Source organism: Gallinula chloropus (genome assembly GCF_964237585.1).
Source record: "Gallinula chloropus genome assembly, chromosome: 22".
NCBI classification, from domain to species: domain Eukaryota; kingdom Metazoa; phylum Chordata; class Aves; order Gruiformes; family Rallidae; genus Gallinula; species Gallinula chloropus.
The window spans coordinates 5291974-5313965 of NC_140107.1; positions in this window are offsets into that span (position 1 = coordinate 5291974).

Consider the following 21992-nt stretch of genomic DNA (forward strand, 5'->3'; position numbering starts at 1 on the left):
TGTGCAGGTCCTGGCTGTATCCCTCGTGTTCATTAGTCATGCAATTAAACTTTCCCCACCACCACCACCTTCTTCTTTGAGACTGCACAAGGTTAATTTTAAAATAGCCAAGAAGATGATCAAAAATGAGTATACAAGTGAGTCCTGAAGCAAAACATCCAGCTGTTTCCTCCAGCTCGCGCTGAAAATGAACCTGCCTCTGCTCAGAGAAAATGCCACCAGTACAACTTTTAACTTCTCACGTTGCAAATGTCAGTGCTGTAACAACGGAATTTAACATGGGGAGAAGTTGAACAGCAGGTTACTGCAAGTTCAGCTCAAAACGAAACCCTTCACTGCTATTAACAATTTTACTGTTCCGTGAAAAAGAAGAAGGGGATCAAATAGTCATTATCTGAATGGGCCAGCAAATGCAAGACTAGAGACCAGGCAGTTTTTAGTAGGTCAGCTATCTATTTAAAGTAATTTGAATTATCTAAGGATAATTGAAATCCAGTGTTCATCCATTACTTTCACTTTTGGGTCTTAAATGATTATATCCACAGCTCTGCCTCACATTCATTTGGTGACCTATGAGACCTTCAGCTTCCCTGCCTGTAACAGGTCACAGTATTACTTTCCATCAAATTACAACATACGTAGTCACAGGTTCTTCCAATGCAATTGGCTTGGCGGTGTGACAGCTGGAAGGGAAGCAATTGCCTCAGTCTTATCTGGGGCTATTTATATTCAGCTCTGCAACTTAACACTCTTTCTTTTATTGGTGTTGCTCTGCTTACCAAGAAAAAAAAAATATAAAAGCAGTCCTTGTTTGCTTGGTAGTGCTGGCTTTTTCTTTTCCAGTGCCAGTGGCTTTCTGAAACATTGTGCAATGCCATGTATGTGTTATTAGTCACCTGGAAACAAGGTAAGCAAGTTCATCCGCTGTCCACAAGTTTCACTAGAAAGAAGGTATTTTCTTTTTTGAAGGAGAGATCTGAAAGCAGTTAGCATTTGATTTAGCCCACAACAGACAATTGACGCAATAAACTGCATTCAGCTTTTATTGCCACCTCTTAAAAGTGAGCAATTAAGGAAGAGAAAGAAAATCAGGTCGTATCACAATGAACTGCAGCTGTACGATCCACACGTTTCCCTGCAAAGCTCGCTGGGATGTGCATTGTGGAGCATTTTACTCTGGTCCCACGGACAGCATTCACCACCACCTGCATCACTGGTGGAGAATAGAGGTTTCTCTTTGTATTGCTCAGTTCATCTTTTTGGTTTGTGGCAAGTTGATTTGGGACTGGAGTAACTTTGGAGAGTCCTAAGTGTGTTCTGAGGTGGAAAATCACCGAGAAACACTCCAGTTAGGTTTTGGGGATGGAAGGTATGATTACACAAGCATCAACCCTGAGCTGCTCGGTGCAGATGGCTCAGGTCACCTTAGTCATGACAGCAGCAGAACTGCATCAGCTCAGTGGCATAAACTGGACTAGTAAGTGTTGGGGATATCGCTGGGTTTGCAGCCTTGTGTAGGGCAGTCTGCACACCGCTCCCTTGAAGAGCATCCTTCTCATGATTTGACAGGAGACTGCCAGGAATTGGATGGTTTGAGAGCTGCCCCACAGACAGTGCCCATGGCTTCAGCTGGGTGAGGCTGACTCTGTGTAGTGGAGGAACCTTACAGACCCATCACAGACCTAAATATGTATTCAACCATAATATTATTCATAATAATGAATAACCATAATTATTCACAGCTGAAGGCTCTCAGAGTGAGGTGTGAGGGTGCAGTGGGTCCCAGCGTGGCGATGGAGAGCAAGAACATCCATGTGCCATGCTGGAAGTGGGATTGGCAGGCTGTGATGTATGGTGGCACTGGCATGAAGACTCATTGAGTGAGTACATGCCTGGGCTTCAATTTGTCACACACAGCTCACAGAGAGGGAGGGGAAACAGTGTTAAAAATGAATAGAGAGATTTATTTCTCTTTTCTTCATTTTATTAGAAGAGCTTGTGCTATCAAAGGAATCTGTCATTTAGGTCATCTCTCTACTTGTCAGTCCTGCAAAGGCACAACTGGAGAGAGGAAGAAGCGAGTGCATGTGTGTTAGCTGAATTGCTGTCCAAGGGCCTGTCGTGTGCATTGCAGCTCTCACTTCGGGGTCTTTGTTCTTCCTGGAAGGGAAAATAGATAAAATATTTTATTTGAATTTATGCTGATGGAGATATTGTTATTTGGGCAAGATTTATAGCTGGCTCCTGTAATTCCACAGAGGTCTGGCACAGCAGCAAGTTACTAAACAAGCAAGACAATACAATATGTTTTTATTAGCTACTGGGCTTTAGAAAGCCCTGGTATTCAGAAGGCTGGAGAATAGTCCATTTCTCACAAGTTTCTCTTCAGACAATCAGTAAAATCTGATCATTCTGTCTACAGGACCAGGGGTATTTCCTCAGCAGCCTTAAAAGTTACCAAATATTATTACTTTTTCTCCCTTTAGGGGTAAAAGACAGAGATTAGGTCTGTCTATAGTCTGTGTTATGTCTGAACTTGAGCCCATCCTCAACTCAAAATATATCTGGTAACCAGAAGACAGATATAGAGCTTGACAGGAGCCGTCACCAGATGTCTCTGTGGTGTGGACACTTGGACCTGAGCTAGGTGTCCAGCTTCCCCGTAGTATTAAAGGACAGGAATGGTATGAAACTTAAGGAGAGAAACCATAGGTGAGAAAAAAGTGGTAACTTATGGAAAATTTGGTATCTCCTCAACCTTCCTTTCCTCCTTTCTTAAGGTCTTCCCTCCTTAGTAAATCCTTCTTGTGCTTAGTAAATCCGTCTTGTGCTTATAGCTTCAAACAGTTTTATACACGAGGAATTATTTCCACGTTATTGAAGGGATAAATTGGGCCACAAATGAGTAGTACCTGGCCTGAGTAACTGGTCAGTGCCAGCCTTTTCTTTAGAACTTGGATCTCACAGAGCACATGGGAACCTCCTTGTATTGGAAGGACTGGTCAGGTTAGACCAGCATATGGTCTCAGTCCTGCCTCTTGGCACTGCCAGGGCAAAGGGGGTACATTCATCCATGATTACGAAGATACCCAGCATTCAGCTGAATCTGTTGGTAGCAGGTCAGGAATACACCCGTGTGGGACACACTGGGGTTAACTGTGATGCTCACTGGAGTTAGCAAAGCCTTCTCACCCTCACTTTCCTAACTGACTTTAATATAATCCATGTCAAGAGGTTTGGCCAAGATTGTCTGAGCTTCATCATTTCTGAACACTTACCAGGTCCTTCAGGAGCACTTTGTGCAGGAGTAAAATTCGGGGGTCATTAAGTTTCCCATTAGATCTCAAGGAGACAGGCTATCATTGGGTCAAATGAGACGTAGCACATGATTTCTGAGGGGTTTTTGGTTGTTTTTTGGTTGTGGGGTTTTTTTTTAATGTAAGATTTATTAAGGACTCAAAAATTCACAACAAAAAGAGTTTCTTTGCCTACTGTTGCACAAGAAATCAAAAGGTTAATCCATGTGGGGTTTCAGCTTTTGTGAATCTTTTAGTTTATGGCAAACTTGCAAAATATAGAAAGGGGGAGTGGAAAGTGGAAGGCCTACTCCCAGGTAGCCCCACAAGTAGGTCCAGTAGACTTTGGGGGTTCAGGGGCATTCTTAGCCACAGGAGCAGAGCAGGCCAAGCAGAGGCCTACCTCACTGCCAGACTCTGCTGGGGCCTAGTTTAAGATGTGTTAAGAAGTGGTAAGTGTTGAGAAATGTCTATGTCTCCCCTACTGTCTCATATACTTTATCCATCTTCTGTCCCTCTCCTACATTTTCTGTCTTTGCACAAAATAGATGTTAAAAAAATATGTAAAAAAGATTTGAAGTGAAGTGTTGTAACTCCCAAATGATTCTCTATGTGGGATTTAAGCATCTCTCCCTGCCCTCTGGCTTGCAGGTTATGTGACACTCTTGATACACCAGTACCATGGGATCACCATGGTGACCTGCAAGATGGAGATGCAAACCACACAAGCTACAGGTCTCATAAGCCAGGCAGGCAAAGCAGGCAAAAAACTTTCCACCTTACTGTGACAAGCCAAAATGAAGCACATCAAAATAGACTTTCATTCCAGAATAAAGGAAAAAACTGGTTTGATTTGGGGGATTTTTTTGCTATTGATCTAGGGTGATAAAAAGAAAAGGATATTGCTGGGTTTCATGTCACTGTAGTAATGGCATCTACATTTCACTACCAGCTTCTCTACAGAGATATTTCTTCAGCATGGGCTTTGCTGAAGTGTTTCTGTTCTTTATCATGGAGTTCACTATGCCCAGGTCGCATCCGGTGAGTCTGACCAGCTTTTGAAAGGCAGATTACCTCTAGAACTCCAGCAATCTGTTGAATTTAGGAAGGCAATTATTTTGATATGCAAATGAAACGATGGGAGGAAAAAGGTATCAGTTTTGAAATGCAATCAAGGCCAAAGATAAAAAAGGTTTCTCATCTACTCTCCAATAATTGTTTTTTAAATGATGCCCTTGGCATGGGATATGTGGCTGTTTCCTTAGCTAACTGCAAGAAAAGCAGCTTGTACCGCTGCCCCCAAGGCTGGGGGGAAGGTCATGTAATTCACTTCTGCAATGGGGAAAAAATGGTGGTAAAATCTCTATTGAGTGCACTTAATGGCTGGACAGATTATTAATGAGATATGGAGCTTTTCAAATCTAATTCCCTAGGTTTAAATCCAAGCCCTGTCAGCAGCTGGAGAAAGACCTAAGGAAAATGAGTTTATATGCTCAGCCCAGCCCCTGGAAGATGAAAAGCTGACCAACAGTTGGCACTAATTAGTACTTGTGTTGGCCCTCTGCTCCAAAATACCAAAGCCAGAGTGGGACAAGAAGTGAGCTGAAGCTGCGGTGGGTGGGATCCGTACCTGCAGGGGGTCTGGAGGACCAGCCACACTCTGACCCACACACCCATCCTCTTCCTGGGAGAGCATCCGTCCCTGCGTGTCCCATGTGGAGCTCCCAGCTTGATCAGTCCCTAACTGGGGGAGCACTGCCCAGGCACAGGGCACTGGGAGATCCAAGTCCTTCTAGTTGCAGTGGAGTGAGAAAAGGTGGAAAAAGAAACCCAAAAGCTGCAGGGAAAGGGCCAGAGCCAGGACTCACCATTAGCCCTCTCCTTCTGTCCTCCATTGTGCTGGCCTCTGTGTCCACCCTCCACTTCTCACCTGTTGTAAACCTGCCTGGAAATTACTGCAAGGTGCATTTTCCCCTTTTATTTGTGAATACTGATTTTACTACTTGTGGTAGCCTGGATCATGCTCTGAGATGTATTTCCCAGCAGTGACTCCATCTTAGCGTAAAAAATAATTAGGATAATAAATAGAGTTCAATATTGAACATTTTCTTTTGTCAGTAGCACTTAATCACTCAGTTTGGGCCCAGGCCAGCCTCCAGATCCCATCTGGAAAGCTGGAAGGAGAGCAGGGCGATGTCTTCAGCACTGCAGTCCGTCGAGTGGTCCAGCTGTGTTTCAGCCATGCCTTGGTCACCCTACCCTGGGGTCACACCCTGTCCAGCTGCATCACCTCTTCTCAGGTCTGTCACTCTGCCTCTGCAGAAAGAAATGAAGTCACACCTTGGGACAGACACATCCTGAGCCAGAGCTTCCTGCTCTCTGAAGTCCCCTAGCAAGGGGAGAGGGATCAAACTGGTCTCAGTCACACTAGGATGGGTTGGTGTGTATTAGGCATCCATCTAATTGGCTGCTCTTACCCTCTGCTGAGAGTGCTTTTCTTTGGAGTCTTTTATCTTTAAATAGTAATCATTATCTGTAAAATAAATAAATAAATAAAAATCTTCTCTGAAAGCTAATACACCACGTCTAAGACTGGGTAGTCCAGCTACTTAGACACCTCAACCTCTGCATGAAAATCTTCTTTAACCCACTGAGGGCCTATAGGATTTCCAGTTAATGGTCATGCAATGAATTCTTCATTTCCAAGGAGGCAGAAGTCTCGGTCTGACTGGCAGTGGCACGGCACTGGCTCACTGAACAGAGCTGAGATTTCAGATCATGGGTGAAGAGGGAACAATTGTTAGGTCAAGGGGAATACCTTACTGGCAAAGGCATATAAATGTCATCCAGCTTGCAAAAGTTAAACCAAGGTTCTAGGCAGTCCTGGGATCTGTTTCGAAATGGCGATGCTCAACAACATTTGCAGGTTCTTCTTACTTGACCTTTATTTTCTGAAGCTTTATGCAGCTGGCACTTCATCCTACTTAACTGCAGCCTTCCAGAAGTTAAGTATCTCGCCTAAGCCCTTTATAGACTGTAGAAAGAAACAAGCACAGCCTGATCCACCTCCCTTAGAAATGTATCCTGTCTTGCAGGGGGATGAAAGATGAGAGGATAGGAGTCCTGCTGACCGTGTCAGACTAGCTGCTTAAATTTAAAACTAATCCTACACTGACATTATTATTTATTTATTTATTTTTAGTATTAGCATTAGTTTAGTCCAGCTAGGTCTGATGCTGGGGAGAATTTTCCCTCCAGCTCTTTTCAAGCCAAGCAGCAGTATTAGACACCAAGTTGTCTGTTTATGCCCAGGACTGCAGCAATATAAGGGAATGTGATTCCGCAGCCAAAGGGATGCTTGGGTGTTTCTCACATCCAGTTTAATTCTGTTCAGGTTTATCCTGGATTTCTGTACTTTTTAGGGCCATGTTAGTAAAAGACAGTAGCAAAGGCAGGAAAGCTCATGGAGTGGTCAGGGGATCAGAGTGTAAGGTGTTTTGCAGGGGTTTTTCACTTTTGCCTCAGTCCAGAGCTCCTGGAGTCCTCTGTAAGTAGAAGTGTAGCTCTTCTGTCCATGCAGTCTGTTCCTCTTGGGCTTTATCACAGCCCTGCAGAGTATTAAAAAAAAAAAATAATATATATATATATATATGCCCATAGCTATAATGCTGGCATTTTGGGAAGACCCCTGGGAAGCCTGTCTGCAAACCAAGGGCCAGCTCTGAGGACAGAGACCTGAAATGGGTCTGCAAACCCTGACGATGTGCCAGGGAGGTTGAGCTGTGAGATGAATTTTTGATTTAGCAGGTTTAAAAGCTAATGGGATTCAAGAATTAGATCCAAGATAGCATCCAGCTACCCAGCCATGAAGAATAGAGCAATGCTCAGTTAGTACCATAACAACATCTTAAAGAAAAAGAAAGAGGGGAAAAAAAGCCCCAGAAGGAAAGATTTCCTTTTCTTTGCATCAGGGTGGAAGGGATTTTCTTGCTGCTGTCTCTACTCTCTCCAGATCTCAGTCCCCTCTTTCTCCAGCGCTTTGACATGTCTGCTTAGATCTTTGGGGCAGAGATGGTCTCCTAGAGGGATTTAGAAGAGGGTAATGGGGCTTCATCTACTGGGGGCATGCAAATGGCACCGCAGCTCAGCTGGAAAACCAAAGGATTTCCTGCTTGTGTGATGCTCCACAGGGAGAAGTTTCTTACAACCAGGACCTTGTAAGAGCATGTGGCAGCTGCCACTCTGCTTCTGAACACAGATCTATGGCCACAGCATCGAGGAGTGTGGGGAGAAGCATAGGATGTGGTTTAACATCCATTTCTCTGCTCCTTCTTATCTCCTGTCTTTGGATATTCTCCTGAGATCCTGGAGTTGCTGGGGTTCTTCCTGGCCTCTGGGAATGGCTCTTTGCTTTCCTTTGAGCTGTGTCCTGGCAGCTAACTAGGAAATAAACCCTGTGGTGCTGCGTTCAGTTCATCTGGAGTGATTAATACTAAAAACTACCAGTAATCCCCATGAGAAGTTTACAGGGAACATTTTCTGTAATTAAAAATAATGCCTGGGTGACCGCCTGTGGCTTCTGTTACAAAAAAAGTACTGTTCCCCCTCTCTGCATGTGCAAATCAAGATCATAAAGGGAAAATATTAATAGTCAATGGATCATCTGGCCAGGGAGGTGGTTTAGTTGCTGTTTCACTCTACAACAGCAATTATCTGCAACCACTTTCATCAGCTGCTCGCACAGGTACATCTGGGCAAAGGGACTGTGTGGGGAGATTCCCAGGGAGGTGGGAAAAATGAAGGTGTGTGGGCAAACAAGGAGATGAAGCCAGTTCTTGGGCATCAAGTGGTCGTCTTGGCACTTACAATGTGCTTCCACAAGCTGCAGAATATCAGGTCCGATCCTCACCATCTGGACCAATAATCAAGGCTTCATTAGAAACCCAGATTTGTTGTAAATTAGAATGTGTAATTAGAAAATGTGTCTCCTAATTGAGTCCCTTTGATGTAAGCTTCAAGATGTGACGCTGATCCCACACAGAAAGGGGTTTTAATGCCTTTTATTTATATACATTTCCCCCCATTTATTGTTATTTGCAGCTCCAACTCTTTGCTGATCAGAAATATTCAGAAATTCATCTTGCAAAGAGCAGTGTCACTTCAGCTATTTATAAACACGATGCTGGCACAAAATGCCATTCAGCAAATTCCTTTTTTTAGGTTGCCTCTTTCCCCCCTCCCCCCCCCAATGGGTTGGTTGGGTTTTTTCCCTTTTTTTTCCTTCCCCCCCCCACCCCCCCCATTCCTTTATATTTCCAAGTACAAAACAAGAAGTTGCTATTTTAGTTCTCAGAGCTGTTCGGAGCGAGCCAAGGGGTGATAATTCAGTAGGTGGCACTCCTCCCTCTCAGTCGGCTCCTCCTGATGGCAGCCCCCACCATGGTAAGAAGGATTTTTGCCTTTCTGAAACTGCCACCTCTCATGAGCAGTGGGAAACTGTGAACTCCTGCGCTCACCCCAGCATCCCAGAGCACCCTCTGCCAAAAAAAAAATTAAAAATATATAAAAATAATTAAAAACAAATAAATCAAGGTGTAAAAAGCACCACCAAGGTATATTTCTGCAGAGAAGGACCTGGGTGGCCATGAGCCAGCAGTGTGCCCTGGGGGCTGAGAGACAGAATGGGATCCTGGGGGGCATCAAGAGGAGTGTGGCCAGCAGGTCACAGGAGGGGATCCTCCCTCTCTGCTCTGCCCTGGTCAGGCCCCACCTGGACTGTTGTGTCCAGTTCTGGGCTCCCTGGGATCAAACAGACAGGGATCTCCTGGAGAGAGTCCAGAGGAGGCTACGGAGATGCTGAAGGGCCTGGAGCATCTCCCCTGTGAGGAAAGGCTGAGTGAGCTGGGGCTGTTCAGCCTGGAGAAAAGAAGACTAAGGGGGGAACTTATTAATGTTTATAAATATCTTAAGTATGGTATGCAGGGGGAAATGGGCAGCCCCTTTTCAGTGGTCTGTGGGGACAGGACAAGGGGCAATGGCTGCAAGTTGGAGCAAGTTCCACACCAACATGGGGAAGAACTTTTCCCCAGTGAGGGTGAGGGAGCCCTGGGACAGGCTGCCCAGGGGGTGTGGAGTCTCCTTCTCTGGAGATATTCCAGCCCCATCTGGACACTGACCTGTGTGCCAAGTCCTAGGGACCCTGCTTTGGCAGGGAGGTTGGACCCAGTGATCTCTGGAGGTCCCTTCCAACCCCTGTGATTCTGTGATTCTGTGATATTCGCTCTCTGCAGTCTGAACTAGTAGTGGTGGCCTCTCCTTCCAGTCTTGAGAAAGTGCCACATGCTCTTGTTTGGTGTTCAGAGGATGTCTCTCTCTGCTCTGCCTTGGCACGGGGGCAGCTGCCAGGGCTATTTCTGTTTCTGCAAAATGTTTCTGAGTTTCTTGAGAAAGGGAGCGCTGCAGACATGCAAAATCTTATTACCCTTATATAAGCCAAAGGAATTAATTAAATAAATGCATAAAAATAACCTCTCAGAAAAACAGAACAGCTAGCATATAACTTAATTTCCTGCCACTCTCTAAAATCTGCTACAGCACAAAGCCGGGTCTTTCTAATGCTTTTCACCTTGTGAGAATTTATCTTCAGATAGAGAAGAGGAAGAAAGTTTAACCCCTGAGAGTCCAGCCTCTTGCTGTATTAGGGTGATGGCTTCGTTCTCTGAGTCTTTACATACCTGTGAAATATGAAGGCACGGAGATAAAAGCACAGCACGGGGAGCCACAGCCCTGGGGTGCTGAGCCCAGTCATGTGCAGCAAGAGCCCAGTTCTACACTGTGGCCAAGCCAGTAGCAACAGGTTTCCTGGGATCAACGCTGACTTCTTCACAGCCACTACTGATCCAGACCATGAACAGATGAGAGCAGACACAGCAGCAGCCCCAGGAAGGTGAGGAAGATGCTGCCAGTGTCACATGAGCCCAGCATCGCTTACAGGGGGGTGACTATTGCATTACTTTAAACTAACAAGGGAGGAATCAGACCCACAGGATTTTTACAAAGGGAATCTGGATCAACAGTGTGGATTGATCACCAAACCCACAAGCAAAGCTCGCTCTGGGACTGCTGCATGGGACCAAGCAGAAGCAAGCAGAGCAGAGCAACACGATTATCCCACCTTGCAAGTAGTCCTCCCTGCAGGAAACACAGCTCAAAGAGCACTCCCTCATCTCTCTGCAAGATCCAATTGCTTTCCTGGGTGTGGGACAGTCCTTGGAGAAGCAGTGGAGCAGGCATCCTGTCATCCCAGCTGAAACAGTGATGCTGCTTGGCAGATGCCACAGAACAGACAATGCTCCTGTCCTGCTCACCGGGGAACTCAATGAAAACCCAGCTCAGCTACCTGCATTGCTGGAATGGCTGAGGATTTAGGTCTTAATGAAGCAAATGCTCATGGCCACAAACCCCACTGTGACAACAGGCTGCATGCTGTAATCAGGAGAAATGCCTATTGCTAAACACACAAGAGCATGGCAGATGAGTTTAGTGTTCCTAATAAAAAAATCTAATTCCCCTAATCTGTATCAAACACTGAAAGCTACATGCTACCAATTATTTTCCTCTAGTTTTAATTTACAACAATCAGTTATAATGGATGAAATTAATTCTTAGTTTAATTTTGCTGGCTGTGTGCTTAGAATCCCATTTTTTCCCCATCTCCTCTTTTCCTGGTGCTGGAAATTAGCTGCATCTAGCTTCAGTGGTGCTAGTTAAGATGGAACATTGGTCCTAATTGTTTACTAATCATCACAACCTTTGGTGTAACTCACTATTTGCTGCAGCTTCAGTGTGGGTTGTGGTCTCATTAGCTTTGCTTACCCTTTCAAATTCAAGGTTTTAAAATTAAAATGATAAACATCACCATCTGTACTTCCATCAGTACATCTTTCTTTTCATCACTTACCCCGGGCTCTCTTTTACTTTAAAGAAACCCTGGGGGTTTTTCTAATGTACACTGGTGTAACTTCATGGCAAGACTCTACAACAGGTCAGAAACCCTCACACCTAAACTCCCATCTTGCTGCAGATGGGGACGGGCACAGGGAGGACCGTACTGTGGTTCCAGTGCACAGAGAAGAAGCTGGGGAAGCAGCAGAGCCTGCACAGTCACAGGGTGCTTTGCACGTCGGCAAGAGAGCTCAAAAGCTGTTTCAGGAGACGGTGTATGGTGAATGGTGAAATTATCCTCCTGGTTATGAGCTCTTGTGCTATGCAAATCATTGACAGCCTCTCCTTCTTAACTACACTCTGCGATTTCCTGCGGCAGCAGCGGTGGATGTGAACAGCTGTTGCATCGCAGAAACTTAACATCAGCCTCCCAGCATCAAGGGGAGGGCCTTTTTCCTGCCAGGGGGGTGGCCCTGAAGGAGTTTTCCATCATGCTATGCATTATGCAGTGTAATTATCCTCCAAGACCAAAGGTTGTGCTCCCCTTTGGCTTGCAGGGGCAAGCCTTAACATCTTTAAACAAAATAAACCTAGAGAGCTGGCTCGGAGGAACTCTGACAGATCGTGTTCACTGAGCACTTGTTGACATGAAAATGTTTTCCAGATTTATCCCGATTCCCCATGAATTTTGGCATCGTGGGGAACTGGAGCAAAGTTCAGACGGAGTCGCATTGCTGGTATTTTTAAATCCAGCATCTCACTTTCTCCATTCTACATCACTTTTCAATTTGAATGATTATTTTTGCCTGGCAAGTGATAACGTATTACATCATCAGGAAGTCAGCTTTAAAGCCTGGCACTCTGCAACCCGAATGTCAGCGTTTTGGGGCTTCGTTTTCTCTCCGACACCAAGCGAAACCGGTGTGAAAATTGAGACCTCTGGGCAAACACAACCCCATTCCTCTGCTCAAGCTTTAACAACTAAGAAACTTGGGAAGAGCTTTTAGCCCTCGCCTGTTATCATCACTCTATCTGATCTCCATGATGTGCTCAGGGCAGCAGGGACCAGGAATTCTTGTACTCTTGAATGCTCGCAGAGTTAAACCGATCAAATACACGCTGCTTTTATTTGCCTTAAGTGACTGAGCTTATTTTGCTTTGGTGAAGACTCAGAGATGGTTATCAAGCTCAAACCTCTCCTGCAGACCAGACACTGCTGGCTCTGCTCCTCATGCCCAGCACTGAAGCTGATCAACGGTGTTGCCCAAGCTTTGGCATCCAAGGGATCAGTCATGCCTGCCAAGTAATGCCACAGGCAGTGGGAATAGACAGAGCCTGCAGTTTTGTATTGCCTAGAGTAAAATTCCAGACACCAGGCAGTTTGTTGTGGAGCACCAGGACCTCAGGATTGCTTCTGGATTATGCATTTGGTACCCAAGAGATGTTCAGGTCTGGAGCCAGAGTATTAAATCTCCCTTATTTTTTCTCTCACCCCCTTCTTTTACCCCATTTCCTAATGCAGATTTTAGTTTGTAGTATGGAAAAGCCTTTGAAACTGCCCTGTCCCTGTGCAGAGCCTTGTATGCAGATGAATGGTTAATAGGTGCAATGCAGACGTAATTACAGAGTTATAAGAGCTTTATTTATGCTCTTCACATTAAAGTGATATCACACTATTAAATCTTCTCACCATTAGCCTACTCAGTGTGGAGAGAGAGTGAGAGTGTGTATAAGTGAGGTAATCAGAGGAAGATTTTCTCATTAGTCTCCTAAGGAGAGGGGAAGACACACTGAGAGGTGTGTTCCTCAGTCTGGGAGGTCACGGAGGCAGGCAGAGGTATGTCCAGTACTTGGACATTGCTTCTCTAGAGAGGTCTGCACACCCTGTTCTGCTGAGTGGAGAGTGCAGGTCACAGCAGATCTTCCTCTCAAGGCTTGAGCTCCCTGGCTCTGGGCTGTTGCCCACAACGTGTCCTCACTGAGGCTAGTAGGCCTTGCCAAGGAGAGGCCTGGAAGGGCCTTCACCTTCACTGGAAGGTGAGCAGCTGGGCTGCTCAGAGCAATGGGGTTATTTTTCAGCTGGAACTTTTTCAGGGGGTGGAAAGTGGAATCAGAATATTTCAGGTTTCAGCAGTGCTGGTTTTGCCTATGTTCTGCATGCCACAAGCCGAAGGGCCTCCCCCAGCCTGGATGAGATGTTTAATGGCCAGGGTTCCCAGACATCAGGGATTTCTTCTGAAACGTGAAATAACCCATGGGTTTGAACTTCCTTTCCAGCATGTTAGACCACATCAAAGCTGTGTATGGGGGAGAAGGACCTATTTATTTATTTATTGCTACACGGCAGCCAAGTATGTTACTGAACTCTAAGCCTTTTGATTTTTCAATTTCCCAAAAAGTTCTAAAACCCCTTTTTGCTTTAATTTCCCTCTTTCCTTTCCCCAGCAAAACACAAAGAACATCAGCCCTGTGACTCCATGAGGCTTCGTGAAGGGTTTGCTTTTTCTGTAAGGACTCTTAAAATGTTCATCTGAAATTAATAGTAGAATATATTTTTATTATGAGATGTGGAACAATAAACCCAGATGTTCACTGTGCAACAGAGAGCCTGCTGCAGTGATATAAATCTTTGAATTCATTTAGTTTCTATCTTTTGTCAGATGTGTGAGAACAGTTTTCTGTGCATATGTTATCCAACTCAGTTTTTACTTAGGAAATGGAAACGAAGCTGGTTTGATCCTAAATGGAAATGTTTAACTGGATGAAAGTGCCCACAAACCCCAGAATCTGGGCGACAAGATGGGTCAGACCTCGTCCATGCCCTGATTTGGGGATTGTTACAGCTGGTTTGAGGATTCTTTTTACCTGTCTCGTGGTTTTAGTATGGCTATGGTACACACCAGAGATTCTTAGCCCTCTGGTGGCTAAAAGGGCCAATGGGATCCTGGGATGCATCAGGAAGAGTGTGGGCAGCAGGTCACAGGAGGGGATCCTCCTCCTCTACTCTGCCCTGGTCAGGCCCCACCTGGAGTATTGTGTCCAGTTCTGGGCTCCCTGGGATCAAACAGACAGGGATCTCCTGGAGAGAGTCCAGAGGAGGCTGCAGAGGTGATGAAGGGCCTGGAGCATCTCCCCTGTGAGGAAAGGCTGAGTGAGCTGGGGCTGTTCAGCCTGGAGAAAAGAAGACTAAGGGGAGACCTGATTAATGTTTATCAATATCTTAAGTATGGGATGCAGGGGGAAATGGGCAGCCCCTTTTCAGTGTCTGTGGGAACATGACAAGGGGCAATGGCTACAAGTTGGAGCACAGGTAGTTCCACACCAACATGGGGAAGAACTTTTCCCCAGTGAGGGTGAGGGAGCCCTGGGACAGGCTGCCCAGGGGGTGTAGAGTCTCCTTCTCTGGAGATATTCCAGGCCTGTCTGGATACCAACCTGTGCAATATGAGCTGGGGAGCTACTTTGGCAGGGGGGTTGGACCCCATGAGCTCTGGAGGTCCCTTCCAACCCCTGCAATTCTGTGATTCCGTGATTCTTCCTCCACCCCAAAAAGTGAATTGAAAGGGAACTGCTGCTGCTGAAGCTGCTTGCCAACTGCTGTGGCAGTGCTCAGAACTATGTCATGGTTCTTTTCAGTTTGTTCCTTAAGGAGCCAGTGGCTCAGGCATTGGGCTGGTGGCTGCTGCCCTGGGCAGGTCTGACATCCCACCAAACGCTGTGTGGAGATGCACTGGTGCCAGGATGAACTGGGGCTTCCAGCAATCTGCAAACAGTATCTTGGAGGAAGAGTAGTCTGTAGCGTTGTCTTGTGTTCACTGGAAGTCCTAATGGGAACACAGAAACTGTTAGGATAGCACCTTGCCAGTATCATTTTTCCGTCCTAGCTGTCTGCCTGAAGGGGATGTGTTCAGAGAGCAGCACAGGCATGCACATCCCAGCTATGCATGTGTGGCAGGAGCACATGTCACAGCAGACTCACAGAGTGCAGATTGGGCTGCAGAGCAGCACCGCCGCATTGGCTTTGTGGATGGGGAAACTGAGGCACGGTCTACTGACTCCATCACTGTCAGGGAGAAACCCCAGACCTGAACCTAAGCACTTTCTGCTAAGTCTGCCTTTCCCCTGCAGAGCCATAAGAGCTTTTAAGAGGCTATGGAGGAGCTATTAGATGTTGTTGAGCCCAACTCTCTGCATCTCAGAGTCAGGGCTTTTGGTTGTCACCTCCTTCCCTCCCCACCTCTACATAAGAGGGCAGGGGGAAGGGGAGCAACACCAGGGCTAGGACAAGCTGCACAAAGATGCTGGGTCAAGAACAGTTCAGGAGAGGGGGGAAAAGACGGAAGAAAAGACTTGTCATGTGCTTCCAGTAAACACAATATCTGACACAGAATTAATGGGGGGATTATGCAGAATCAGCATATACATTTCTCAAAGTGACTTTCCTCAACAGAAGGACACTAATCGCACTTTCAGAGATCAAAGCCTTTAATCAACGTTTAAGCATCTTAAGTTTGTTCCACTTTATTAAATGAAAATAATGACACTGTGTTTTACATTACATTAAGGAGGCAGGAGATGCTCCCGTTTCCCCTCTCAGCCTGAGTCCCACCGTTACAGCTGAGCACAGAATTCCCTCCTGCCCCTGGGAAAATGGGCTTGGTGGCAGCTTAGGAAGTGTTGCTGGAAAAGGGCTAGCTGCATCTCCATCAACCATATCAGATGCATCTCTTGACACGTGGAAGTCGAGTCTATACTATGTGTTCAGGGAGGTGACGGGTCACTCTGCCATGATTTGATGGAGTAAAACCTTGCTTTCACTGTAAAAAACAGAGTGCCTGATGGAAATCTTCAGCAAACTCCTGCCTCTCCTGCTAAGCAGTGCACTCTCACTGGCTGTGCTCAGGAAGAGTCAGGTATGTCCCCTTGGAAAGTGCTAAAAGGAAACTTTTGCATTTTCTAGTTGGAGGCAGTCTTGCTTAGAATTCACCATTAATTTTATGATCATTTTTTGAAAATGCTCAAGCTGGAAGTAAAACTTTCCCTTGGGTCTCCAATTACTTTTTTCCTCCAATTTTCTAAAGAAAAAAGTGAAGGGTTTTTTTTTTTTTAAAAAAAAAGGTTAAATGGAATCTTTTATTTTCTATTTCAAATTATGCAGCATTACCAAGGAGCCTTGAAACCAATTATTCAAACAGGTAAATGAAATCCTCTGCTTGCTCCCACGCTGAAGGACAAATCCTGCCCTTGCACTGGAAGAACAGCTCCAAGAAGGGGAGGGGAGCTTTGCAAACCTTGTCTCTCCCAGCACTCTAGAACACAGAGGGGAGAGAAAATGGGCACTCCTGCATCACACTTATTACCATCCTATATGCATCCAGCACCAATGCCGTCTCATACTGTAGTGTCAGAGCAGGAAGGTCTGATCCAGCTTTCAATCACCATCCTTGTTAACGAGGTCTTGCTTTAATAGGCTTATAGCAAATTGCCTAACTAGTGTAGGGGAGATTAACACCAGACACCCGTTGTGCTGTTTGCCTCCCAGGCTCCTGCTCTGTGCTGCCCCAGCTCTTAGTGGTTTGCTTCTGCAGAGCAGTGCAAGCAGGCACTTGGGTCACACTGCTGGGTACCTGCATCATAGCACTGGGCACCTGGGTCACACTGTTGGGTACCTGGGTCGCACTATTGGGGTCCTAGGTCAAAGCACTGGGGACCTGGGTCAGAGCATCACTTGGGAGTCTTCTCTCCAGGAGCTCGCTGTGCTCTGCAACACTCCCCACCAGGTCAGTCTGCCATGGGGAACCACCACTGCTGTGTAACTCACACTGCAGGAGATGCAGTGCTGCTCTGATGGATGCCTGTTCTCTATTGCTAGGAGAAAAAGGGGTTTATGGCAGATGGCTACAGCTCCCCACTCCAATCAATAAATATCCAGTGACAGAGAGATGAGCAAGCAGGATTGCAGGAGTCAGCACCAACTCAGGCTTCCAAAGCTGCTTTTCAGAGGGCTGTTAGCAGCTGTTCTCCTCCTTGGCGCTGCTGCAATGCTCAGCTCATTGGCAGAGCAAACACATCCCATGGAGGTGAGCAGCAGGGGGCCCAAGGCTATGCCCTTCAAGTCCTGGTTTTGCCTGTGGGACTCTGTACAACTTTTGGGTATGCAATCTGTAGGCTGTCAGAAAAAGTTCTTCCATCCTTGACTCCTCCATGTCCATCTCAACATCTCACCTGTGCTTGGAAAGATCCACTTCTTCCCTTTCTGGTTTGTGTGCCAGGGTCATGTCTGCTCAGATAAGCGTTTCCCACTGTCCCCAGTTACCAGCCTATTGCTCCAGAGGCTTTTAGCTGCACTTGAAATTCTTGGCCTCAACATTTCCACCAAGCCATCCAGGTGGCTTTAGAGGCAGGAATTGGGCAGGCACTATCAAAACTCAGGTTAGTTGGTTAAGCAAATTGCTTTCCAGGGCTGGCAGAAGTTTGCAGCTTTGCTGCCTGCCAGATCCCCACAGTCATACAGTAAGAGGGAGTTACAAATCTGTAGTTTCATCTTGATAACTTTTCATTGTCTAAATCTTGGTTTCTTCAGTCAGTACAACCTCTGTCTCAACACACCAGTACTATTATTTCCTCCCAAATAGCAAGTCCAACTTTTACATGTTGGTGAGGTCGTGAATTCACCATGCCTTTGCATCCCTTCCTATCCAAAGTCATGTTTGTGCTGGGTGGCATTGGGTCCCTCTGAGGTTTGTTTTCCATGAACGACCATCACTGCTGACTTTCCTGCAACACCCAGCAGCCTGACCTTTGCACGCCACATGTCATTATGTTTAAAGTCATTCAGCAAAGACATTAGTCTGCAGCCGGATGGAACTGTCTGGTGTGTGCCACTTGATTTCAGCCTTCATGGTCTGACACTCACTTCAGGCTTTCAGATCTTAATGTGGTCAATCTATGCCTCAGTTTACCTTTCTTACCTACTGATTCCATTTAAAAAATGGAAGAAATGTGTTCTTCTCCTAACCTTTGCTGTTCTGAGTAGCAGCTGTTTGAGCCACAGAGCCTTTCATGTGAACAGACACACACGTGTGTGGAAGCACACACCAGCACACCCACATCAGCCTCCGAGCAGAGGGAGAGGTGTGCGGCCACTGCCTGGGACACTGCACTGGCAGAACCTCCTCCTGGGAGGTGAGACAAGCCTTGGCTTCACCTTCTCCCCGTTCACAGTGCCTGGCTTCAGAGAGCTATCAGAAGGGTTAGTTCATTAACGCTTGTAGAAGGCATCTGGAGTGGAAAATCATTTGTGAGCGTGCCGTTTGGGCAGTGGAGGAGAGCTGTCGTGTTGGCTCACTGCTTCCCATGAAGCTGTCATCTCCACTTGGGGTTTGCCATGTGTGGTGTCTGAGCGTGGGCACGGATGTAACTCCCACCCTGAGCTACCTGGCATCGTCTGGGCGGGCTTGGAAGTTGCAGACAGACTTTGAGCTGCTCAAACAGGCGGAGAGAGAATCCTATGGGAGATCTGGCCATGAAGGGAATGAGTTGAATAACTGGCTGCAACACACTCACTGCACAAAAACCTCCTGGTCTGGTGGCTAGAGCACACTGCCCGGTCCTGGGCAGCTGCCACCGACAGGCACAGGATGCAAACATCCCACTTCCCTTTTTTACTTCTTAAACTGTGTGGTCTGGTGGAAAAAAGGGGGAATTGGTTTCCTCTCGCACTTCTGGCACTCCTGCTCTTTGCCTCTGTAACATTCATCACACAAGACTCAGGGGAAAACAAGCCCAGGTTTCCATTTTTCCCACCCACATTTGACTGGCTTTTGTCTCCCTCTCAGTGAAATGACTGACAGGCTCATGCCCTGTCCCAAACCGAGACAGCCACTATAGCTCCACAAATCCCAGACCTCACCGGCACGAGCTGTTCAGCAGCTTCTGCTGCTCTCTGGGCAGCATCTGCAGGGACCTGACACAAGAACTCAGCGAGCAGAGAGCAAAGGGCAGAGGAGCAGCCTGGGCTGCTGTGTCTTCACAACTCGCATCTCTCCTTGGCAGGCAGCTGCACGCCTGTTAAAGCCGGTTGCTGGGAAGTGACGGGGTTGGTACACGCTGCCACACCAGCTCATCATCGCTTTTGTCACACAGTGACCTTGGCAGGTATCGAGTGTCTGGCAGCACTAAAAATACCAGCTATTGCTGTCTGTTAGGCTGCAAAACCATGGGGCACCCGTGCAGATGCAGGGTGTGCCAGCAAGGTGAGGCTCTCCAGCATCTCTCCTCTCCTCCTGGCACAGCAGTATCTCTGTTTGCTTGTACAGCTGCCTTTGAGTGAAGACCTTTGTCAAGATGAAAATCCCCTTCTGGGGGAGGATGGGAGAAACCCATAGTGACATGATCTGAGGAAGTGGGATGGGAGGGGAGAAGCAGAAGAGGGGAGATGGATGGATGGGTGGATGGATGGATGGATGGATGGATGGATGGATGGATGGATGGATGGATGGATGGATGGACGGACAGGCAATGGGTTAGGGTGGCAGAAAATTTGAAGGGCAAGGGCAGCCTTGAAGAGACAAGATGGTCCAGACAACTCAGCAGTGGTATTGGCAGAAGGCTCAGCAGACTTCTGCAGCTCTGATGCTTCTTCACACTGACTTTTTTCATTCTGTTCATGTTTCTTTCTGTTTCTACACCTGGATCATGGCCAGAATGAAAAACAAGAAGGGTAGATGGAAAACTTAGTGCTTTTCAATTAAACAAGAAGCACTTTGCCATTGTAAGGGAACTTATTTAGACATTAAATCAAAATCAAATGCTTGCACTATCAGTGCTACTTACAGTCTGATAATTAATGATGGCTTTCCCCAGCAAAAACTCTTCTGTGTTCTGTCAGCACCACTGTACATCTTTGATCGAAAGCTTTTTAAGTAGTTTCAGAAGCTGGATCTGTAAAATAAAAATAACACGTAGTGGTAATTCTCTGCCCAAGAAATAAATAATAAGGGCTTGTAACATTTAAGTGGTAGATGTCAGCTAATCAACAATTTCAGCATCATTGCATGGTGGTGTACTGAGAAATGGGAGAATGAAGGGTTTTCTTTGCAGTTATGTGGAAACTCTTTTACATCCCTCTGACAGTTTGAAGGTCTTTTAAAGCAGATGTAAATTATTTTTGTCTTGTTTTCAGGACCTTTTCTGTAACCTAAATGGTGGAAAGGGATCTTAATGACAGTGAAAATCAAGCTCAGCTCTTCTTATGGCAATACAAACCATCCCAGTCACATTTGCTGAGTGTTGGAAGAAGATCAAAGCAGAAAGGGAGGCAAAAGTGCACGTTTTGAACTGCAGGCATTAGTCTTTGCTGAGGAAGATCATATCCCATCAGGGCCCTCAGCACCTGGAAGGTAACCTGGGCACCTCAGGACCTGGATACAGAGCTGCTGGAGGAGAAACTGACTGTAGGGGTAAATGCTGCAGGGAAGTCCAACACCTCAAATTGGGATGTGGTCAGCTGGTCTCACCTTCTCACCAATTTATGCCTTCTTTACAGAGTTTGGATTGGCCTCATTCACAGACACACCTTTCTTCTCATGCTTTTTTCCCTGCTCTCCCCAGGAGCACCTCGGGGACCTGTCCCCTTTCTCACCCCTCCATTTGGAGGTCAAGCAAGTGAAGTCTCAGCTGACACTCCTGAGCAACATGTGCTCCCCTCCCTGTCCTCAGCCACCACGGCAGCAGCATGAGGACAGCATCCCTCACCCTTCCCTCTCCAGACATGTCTGCTGGAAGGAGTCTTGTCCTCTCCCATCGCCATGCTCAGCAGAGTAGACAGCTGCCAAGCGCAATAATGAGGCCTCACCTCACTCCGCCTAGCACTGCCAGCTGCTGGTACAATTAAGCTGCATTATTACTTTCTAAATTGAGAAACACTTCCCCTCCTCCCTTTGCTCTCTTCCTCCTCCCTCCTTCCCCCCTACACATGCCATACACATCATGAGCTTCAGCACTTCCCAGCCCAGGCGGGATGCTCGGTACCAGGCAGGGTTTGAGCTCAGAGTAGGACCTGCTCCTCCATCTGGGTGAGAAGAAGGATGGGTTTGGAGAGGGGAGAGGAGGGAGGAGGTGGAGCAGCAGGCAGTCACCAAGTCTTCCTCACAACCTCTGTCTCCTGTTATCACCTTTGAGGGATCAACACTGACCACACCAAAACTCTTCAAATACATCCTCTTTTGCCTCCCTTGATGTCTGCCCTGCTCCCAGCTACAGGGGTGTTGTCCTGTTGTCCCCATCAACACCCTGAGTCGGGAGTAGGGTCTGTTTGGTCTGGCACAGCTCCTTGGGTGCACACAAGCCAACACAGTCCAGAGATCTTTGTGCTTGTGACTCATCTGGACTGAGAGTTGAAGTTTGAGCTCCAGTTACAGGTCTGTGTGCAGGTAATGAGAGCAGGTGGCAGTAGCATCTTCAAAGAGGTGGTGGAAGCTGGGGGGCGTGCCAAACCCCAGGAGTGCACAGACCTTAAACCACAGTGAATAACCAGGACTAGAAGTGGAAAGAAACACGTGGTCTGTCCCTTCGTTTGGCTGCCAACACACAGACAGCAGCAGGAGGGATACTGTCCAGCGACTGCTTCAGTGTGTGGGCAGAAGCAGACACATCATACAGTTAGGATGGGTTTGTTTCTTTCATGTGAGGGACACATTTCTCAGGCCATAGCAGATGGACTCCAGCATCTACACAGAAACCACATGCCTT